This window comes from Melozone crissalis, unplaced genomic scaffold, assembly GCF_028551555.1.
Source record: "Melozone crissalis strain CALT ecotype California unplaced genomic scaffold, PUWL_Pcris_2 ptg000034l_1, whole genome shotgun sequence".
Taxonomy (NCBI): domain Eukaryota; kingdom Metazoa; phylum Chordata; class Aves; order Passeriformes; family Passerellidae; genus Melozone; species Melozone crissalis.
Genome location: NW_026535812.1, coordinates 12076247 through 12085136, shown reverse-complemented (window position 1 = coordinate 12085136; position 8890 = coordinate 12076247).

The following is an 8890-nucleotide window of genomic DNA, read 5'->3' as shown; positions in this document are numbered from 1 at the left end:
TTTCACTGGCATTCACTGGGGACTGTGGGGATTGTCTGTGAGGGATAAGGGAAAAGGTGGAGGCTGCCTTTCAATGTCTCTTTAACTTGGTTTCACAAATTTAAAAATTCTGGGTAACAAAAGAAAGGACAATGAAGGGGAAATGCAACCATTTGGAAGACTAAAATGTGTGGAAAGAAAAGGTTAAGGCAGAGTTGGAAAGAAAAAGCAAAGGAGGGGGACCAACTGAGTAAAAAATGGTTAATTCTGAAAGGATGACAGGTACATTTTGTAGTGTTTAAAAGCCTGATTTGCGAATGATCCATTTCAAAGAGCAGGAGAATGCAAAATAAACTAGATAATGCATTATAACACATGCATTTCCTGTCTTTCTAGAGTTGCCACCTTCTGACTAGCCTTCAAAATCAACTACAGTAGTTTTCCTGTGAAGACTTCATTATATCTGGCAGTGTAAACCATCAAAGCCTGCAGTGACTGGGATGCAAACAGGCCAGCCATGGAGTGCCAGTGCATGATGATCTCTGGGGTACAGCAGGTTCTCACAAAGGGCTGGCCCCCAGCACAGCACCAGGGTCTCAGTTTGCTGTGTGGTAGGAAGGGCTGTTCCAACAGTTACCTAATATTGCTGCCTCCATCTGGGGATTTTTGGCATCTCCCGTAACAGTGGTGGGTTGGAGTTATGCACAGACCTTTTATACAAAAGACAAAATATATTCCCAGTGTTTTCAGAGACATGGAGAAGCCTCATGGTGATCACAGACTCCACAGCTGCAGAGACCTCCTACACAACATTAAATTATCCAGTATATTGATTTGAAAGAAGACTTGAATAGCTCCAGGCCTCCATAATGAGAAAGCAAACAACCACTCAGAATTTAAACAGTTTAGAAAGAAAAGATAATCCAGCAGCTCTATTGAAATGTCTGATAACAGGCTCTCTCTTACTAGGGCACTTCACTCTGAGCTCTTGTTCCAAACTATGGAATAAGCAGCTGTTTGAAATGGCAGCTATCTCAAAATCCTTGCAGATACTGCAAAAGAGTTTGGAGTATCTGTTTTTCTTAATTGTCTAGACATTCCCACACTCAGTCACCAAATCCACCTTGCCACTTTCAAAATAGGGATCTTTGTCCCTTTAGCCAGGCAGGTCTGAAAGATGTGCTGGAAGAACAGTTCCAAGTTCTGTACCTTTATAACCCAGACTTTACATATTTATGTTCACACACATCAGACTAAGTGCATACACATAGTTCAGAAGCCTGTGTCCCAGCAAGGAACATGGGTATGCCTGAGATTTCAGAATATTTTCCCTTTTTATGTTTGGGGGACAGCCACAGGTTGGGACAAACACTCAATATCCTCAGACATCTTCCAGATTTGAGCCTTGTGCAGAAAGTAGAACATATCTGTATCTGAAGGAATCTGGATCTATGGCTGGGCTGTGTAAAGGATCTGTCCAACCAACCATCCATCACACCCAGAGGGACACTGTTAGCACTTCTCTGAGGATGTATAGCACAACTTTTGCTCTGCTCTGTACCTTCTGCAAATTGAAAATCTCATTTGTTATGTTGTGCCACTTACTGATGGCAAAATGAAATTAGTATTGTGCTTCTGGAAAAATAACACCTAAAAGTCTGTTAAACTTACTAGTGGAAGGGAGTGTCTTTCTTTAACCAATAAAAATTGCAGTCAATTAGGGTTTTAGTTTTCTGTGTACAATTTCTCCTTGCTTGGAGTGAAAGCAATAATGAAAAAAAGCAACAATATGATAATTTCATAAATTATCATAAAATTTTTAATTGTGTTGAATTTTATGCACATAACATACTGTATTTGGTGCAGTGTAACAGAAATACTGGTTCTGTAGAATTTTTCCTTTTAGTAATCTGGCATTTTTCTTCAATTTCTACTTCCTTTTAATTGGTGCCTCTTACAGCCTTGAGCAGCTGAACAACATTACAGATTATTTAGCTGAATAAACATCCTAACAAATATGCTTTATCATCATGAATCGGACAGTGCCTGGTTACTGCACTGAAATTGAATATCAAAAGCTGCCAAAGTATTTTCAAGTTCTCCTTTCTCTTTCCTCACATCTTCAAGTACAGATTAAGGATGGTCTTTGTCCTTTAAAGTCAACATCTATTTTTATCCTGAATTCGTGCAGTATGTCCTTTATGTTGGTGTAAGAACAGAGAGATAGTGCTTATGTCCTTGGGTAAGGTCTAATTATTTTGTTTCTGATGGAAATTTTTAGATTCTCAGTAAAATAATTTGTTTTCATTTTCAAACTTTACACAATAATTTTACCATAAACACATAGCACCTTTACTTTCAGTAGAGAATTTTGCTGCTTTTATGTGCAAATTTTTTTGTTCAATTAGCTCTACATTTATTATACAGCATCTGACATCTGTTCATTTAGAAGTATCATTGCTTAACATGGATTTTCAGGTTTGTCTGCTGGGAGGGTTTAGGCTGGATTATTTCTTTCTTCCTATATACCACTCTATGATCAGACTGTTTTATATTATACTAATCAGAATTTTCATGGCATGGAAATTGTGGGCCTGTGAACTTTCTTCTTTTTGTATTATTTTGTATAAGTATGAACCTGATGAAACTGCACCAAATGTAATATATCATTGTTTGGATATTGGCTTGGATTTCTGTGGAGTGGTCCTGTGTCTGAAGTAACTGATTCAATTAATAATTTACTTCATCAAGTTCCTTCAGTGGGAACTGTCCGTCGGTAATGAAGTTGTTTTATTGTAAACATCTAAAATCCATAACACAGGAAACCACATGAATGCTATCAGCAACTTTGCATTCTTGTTTACTAAAGGCACTGTTATTATAAATGAGTTTGAAAATGTCTATGGGAATGCATTGCTATGGTAACTGGGATCCATAACAGCAGCTGCTTGCTCTTCATTGCTGTTGCATATATACATTAAAGCTGACAATGCCTCTTCATTCAATTTTAACATGTGTAGCCTGAAAAAAGGCATCAGCATTTCAAAAGCTACACATCTGATGTCAAATGCAGCCAATCTGTGAGTTAGGTTTATTTAGTGTTTTGGTTTCAGTCTTAGAGTTGTTGAAAAATAGATAGAACCTTAGCTTTAGCATGGTTTTGTGCCATGAGAACTTACTCTTCTATACTGTTTTGTCATTCAAAACATTAGAAGATTTTCCACCAATTCAGTTTCAGAAAATGCCTTTGCTATCTATGTTTATTGATTGTTATAGCAATTATAGTCAATAGTTATGAAAAAGTTTTTGTCCCTTGCCAGCCCTTTTGGGAGGAATCTATAGCTGGGGCTTCTGTTCCATTTTTTAATGTCCCATACTCTAAGAAGTAAAATCCAGTCAGATGGCCTCCAGCTCTGTGCTCTGTTTGGTTTTACATTTCAGAGATGCCTTTAGATCTAAGCAATGCCATTGTGCTGTGCCATTGAGACACCTCCTAAACAGAGTGTCTTTTGGTCCAGTGGGCAGAGGAGATATGAAATGTGTTCCTTATGTCAGTCAGAGTGAAATAATCACATTCATCTTCTTAAAAATCTTGTCAGAGAAGTATTTTATGTTATCCCTTCCTTAAAGAAGAGGAAAATATAACACAGAGGGATTACAAGTCAGATTGAAATATCTAGTATTAGTTGTAGAAGTAGAGTATTATGTGGCATCGAAAAGGGTTGAAAGAATTAAAATCTGAACTTACTGTTTGTTGTGCTGATCCTGTTAAAAAAACAAACCATAAACCAGGACTGGAAAAGATTCAGAGAAGAGCTAAAGGTTGACCAAAATTACAACTTCCTCCCTAGAAGCCATGAAGTAAACTAGGACTATTGGGTTTGAGAAAAAGATATCATGGAAGGGTATGATAAAGTACAAAGTGGAAAGGCTGGGTATGTCTCAGAATTTCTTCAGTTTTCCTACCACCAGAACTACAAGAACCAGTTAACCTTGCTCCCCCAAATTAAGCTTGTAGGATCCTGTTTCAGAGCAATGAGGGCTGCACTGGGTGACAGAGCTGTGGAACTCCAGGCATTGCAAAAGGCCAGAGTTCCTGTTGGTTCCAAAGAAGAATGGGCAGTTCACAAAAGAGAAGCACATTGGTGCTAACCAAGTACATGAAAGCTGACTTTGGAATTCCCTGAGCTGGAAAGGATTGCTCAGGTGCAAAAAGCCTGCAGAAGGATTAGGCAGCAGAACATGTACACCCTATTCCTGCTGCTTCCTAGACATCCATTCCCTGGATGTGCCTCATGACAGGCTGCTGGTCTACAGGGACATCTGCTTTGGCCCAGTAGCTTGTCCCTAGGGGTCCATACCCTGCAAACAGTATCGCCTTCCAAAGTATAAAACAACCATAAGATATTTAGTTTTACTGTATTTGTTTTTCACACATGAAACAAATGCAAATATTTGAACATTGTAGGCAGATCAACTGTTTGACAGTAGGTCCATTATAATTCTGTTTATAAAACATTTCATCTTCAAACGCTTCAAGTTCAGTGTAAACTGAAGGCCTAAAACACTTGCTTTCATGTCCATTTATTGATATATTTTTTTAAAACCTAATTGAAAGTTTGCTGCCATGGGGATGCATCTTCTAAAGGATGTAGAAGTTCTCTTAACTGCATTTTGATAACTTCTAGGAGAGGGAACAATGTGAAATCAAGGAGCTCATTAAAATTAAGTCATACTGGAAGAAACAAAGAAACAGTTGGTGACTCTGAAAGTCCTTAACCACAGACATGAAACACAGACCTTGAATAAGAAATAGCTGCCACAAAGGATGCTACTTTTTTAATAGCTGAGGGTTTTTCCTATTCCTTTTTCACTATCACATAAGGTACATTAATACCAGCCCTGCAGCATACACATCATGCCCCTGCGAGAAAAATCTCACCACATAAACCCTATACAGAAATCATTGAGAAAATTAAGTATTTGAATATGCTATACTTGCCAATCTTAAAACTTCACCTAGAAGATTAAAAATTACCTAAAGTAAAAGAGAAATTAAATCAACTTTACTGTGGTATGAAGTATGTGCTAAAACAAGTTATGACAGATAATGAGAATAATAGTAATGAGAAATAGAAAGCTAAATTTTAAACTACAATAATAGGACTTAAGTTTTGGTAAGGAGGGTTACATACAAAGAGTGAAAAAAACATACTGCATGCTGATAAACATGTTTAAATATTAAGATTTAATGTAGAAAAGATAGAACACAGGTAGGAGTTGGTAGATAAATTCAAGCTTTAGCATAGGGCTGCCAGTATAGCAGCCCTATGCTAAAGCTTGATTTTATCTGTCTTTAAGCAGAGCTTCTGAAAACACTGCTAACTATTGATAATAATTGTAGTCAAGGGACTGCACCTTTTTAAGAATATTTGCTTAGGAAAGGAAGATCTGAAATTAGCTTCTAATTGGAATATGTTGCAGTCAAGATCACATTTCCAAAGTAAAGGTTTAAACTGTGAAAGTGTTACCAAGATCCACTAATGGCCTACATGTCCCTCCTTAACTAAGGCTCCTCTTTTTTCCTGTGAGGACTCTTCCCAAGTTGTTTTCTCCTGTGTAGGCCATAACTGCAGTCACGGACATCTCAGCTGTCAGCACTGCTGCAGTGTTCTGGAGGTACCAGTGCTAATTCCTTACAGGTTCAAGTGTCACTGATAAATGAAGCACTCAATTTAAACACAATTATATCTGAGAAGTGAGAGCACCAAGGAAGTATGTGCCAAAGCAACAAACAGCAGAGGGGTTTTGAAAAGGCATGGAAGACTGAGTCACTGAAAACAGCACTGCTAAAGGGAATTAAGGTATTTCTGCTTTAATGCTAAGTGTTGGATAAAGCTCTAATTTCTGTGGAATGGAGAAAATCCACAAAAGGTGAAATGACGCTTTTACGTATTACAGTAGTGGATAAAACCAAACTAGTTTTGTTACTCTTATATGATGCAGAACAGATAGAGAAGCAACCTGGAGAATAATAAACCACACCAGGACAGACAGATTTTAAAGAATTGTAAGGGCTACACTTTCAAAGAAAAGTCTGACCACATAAGAAATTAGTACACCTCTTCCCCAAAAATACAATTCAAAAAGAATTTAATTTTTTTCCTTAACTGTTAAAAATATTATTTAATGCAGAATCAGCACTATTACTATATAGGAGCTATGAAAAGTTCCACATTGTCTCATGAGATGAATTAGTTTAGTCTAGGAAAAATTTTTTTCCAAAGTATTTGTCTAATAAAAGAGAAATTTATCTGCAGCAAGGAAATAATTATCTAGAACAATTTTACCTTGACTTATGCAGGCAGATTTATCGTCTTCTTAGTCAAGAAACCACTGAGGATTCTTAAAAATTCAATAAAACAACCAAGGTGTATTGGAAGCAGAATTTTCTTTCAATGTTGCAGGCTGGTTTACAAGTTTGGAAAATGAATTTTTGCTGAGAGGTGGAATCCAGTGTGTCAGTCAGCACCTGCTGCAGCCAGTGCCTGTTGGGTCAGAGCTGACACCGTTCTCACCATGGAGGCACAGTTCACTTCCATCTACCTGCAAAGTCCCACAGAGCCCTTCCACTGCTGTCCCACAGGCTCAGAACAAGGTGATAACAAGCCTAGAAAGGTTTCATGGAATCAGCTCAAATCAACTCACACTGGGCACACATTCATCAGGGAAATGGACTACATGATCTTCTGACTTCCTTTGCATTCTAAATTAATCTGTGATTCTGTGATTTTTCCAACTCACACTTGCAGACCAAAAACTGTTGATCTGTTAAGCAATGGATTTAGCTTAATCAAGGGGTAGCTTTCTTAAATGTAATTGTATGCAGTATGTAAGGCATACTGTCTGTGTCCTTTCTGGTCTAGGAAATGTGAAGCTCATGAAAGCCCAACAATAGTAAATAAACCGGAAGGAGAAAAATGAATCTGTGGTATGTAGTCATCTGCTTAACACTCTGCTGAGGCTTTGCTGAGAAATAAATAACAAATTGCTGTCAAGTTGTGTAACTTGAAAGCCAGTTCTAGCTGGTTTTGGCTTCAGCCAACAGTTTCACATATGGAAAAACATATAGTGCTTACCCAGCTTTGCAGATGGACATGGTAACAAGGCCTACATGTTTGCAGACCTTGTGACAAGGATGATAGAATAAGAGATCCTGGTTACTCATGCCTCAGGCTTCACTGAAAGGGGGTTGCATCCACACAAGTGGGTTTAGGTACATCACAACCACAGCAAATTCAGCTCAAAGGTTGGTACCTGCTGGCCACTCTGTGTTACACCACAAGGTGTCTTCACACTGAAGTGGTTTATCCAGGGAAGTTGCAGATAAATTACAAAGCAGCCTGATTTTGTGTCAGAAGTTTGACTCAAAGATCACAACATGAAATTACACCATTTCTAGCATGCACTCATGAAAATTAATAGAGCTGTACTTTGTAATTTGCAGTACAAAGAAACTTACTTTTAGGGATCTGAGGTCATAGGATTGAGCAGCAGTATTAAAGAGTGCCATTTTATTAAAATGGCATGTCTTTCAAGTTCAAAAACTCACATTTCAGAGCAAGTTTTGCAGCAGTCTTTATCTACTACTGATACATCTCATACAAGGGAGAGAAGAAAAAATGAAACTGTCTCACCAAGGAAAAACATCAAGAGTTTCATCCTCTGATCTGAAAATTCCTACAGAGACAAGGTCAGTTAAATTACATACTTGCTGTACTTTACTCCAGCTGACAATCTGCTGGTTATAATGCAAGAACACAAGGGCTCAAATAGATTTTTCTGCCATGGTGTGCCATCTGGCACAGAGCAGCCTCACAAATGCTGCTTCCCTGCTCTGCTTCTGCAGTTCCAGCGACGGCATAATTGTAAGCCCTGTCAGTTTTCAGCCGCAAAGTCAGCTTAATGCAATCTATCTGTAGGTATCAAAGTCACTCATGCCAGATGCAAATGCTTCATTGCCCAAACTTAAAGATGTAATTCTATTTCCAAGCAGAAAAAAATCTCCAACATTGGAAGTACATTTGAAAGTGCAGGAGGATTAAAACAAAAAGTAGGGGATTATATCTGGGACTGGTTGGTGTATTGGTGCTTAACAGAATAATGCATTAGGCAGCAAATGAGTTATTTCACTGCTGTGGTGCCAAATTGTGATCTTGCTTTCCTCTGACATGAGAGAGATGTGGATCTGCTTTTAATAAGTGAAGCAGTACCACAATGAACCATCATGCAGTCACTGCCCAAGTGCTCCCAAGCAGCACTGTCAGTGCCTCTCACTACTGAGGCAAGGATGTGTGTCCTTGTGCCTTGGGTTTCAGGGCGTGCAGAACCATGCTCGGATGTGTGGCACTGCTGGGATGCTGCACAGATGGTGACTGGCAGAAAATTACTCTTTCATTTGTGACTCAACTCAGAGTCCAACCTTGTGTCTCCAGCAGGGACAGGACAGAAAACCAACTCACTGCAACAGCTTTTTCTCTTTCAATTAAATTTTTTAAGTATCTGTCCAAATGCTGCTGTTGAAGATTAAAATCTTGCTTCCTAGACATTAATGGTGCAAGGAAAAAAACATTGCAGAGTTTGTAGTAAAAGCATCACGTATGAAGACATGCTAAACATTGAGGCTGTTCTAAAAAATACCTTTTAATACATAGATTCCATGCCAGTTTTCCCCCACACTTATTTATGTATGGCACTGACTGCTGTTGATTTCCTCTTCCTCAGTATATTATTCAGTATTCAAGTGAACAGAAGGTGCTCCTTCAACCCATTTATGATACAATATTGTTCAGTCAAGTTAATATACATCTCACACTTAGAGGTACACAAAGAAATTGGGCATGCTCACATT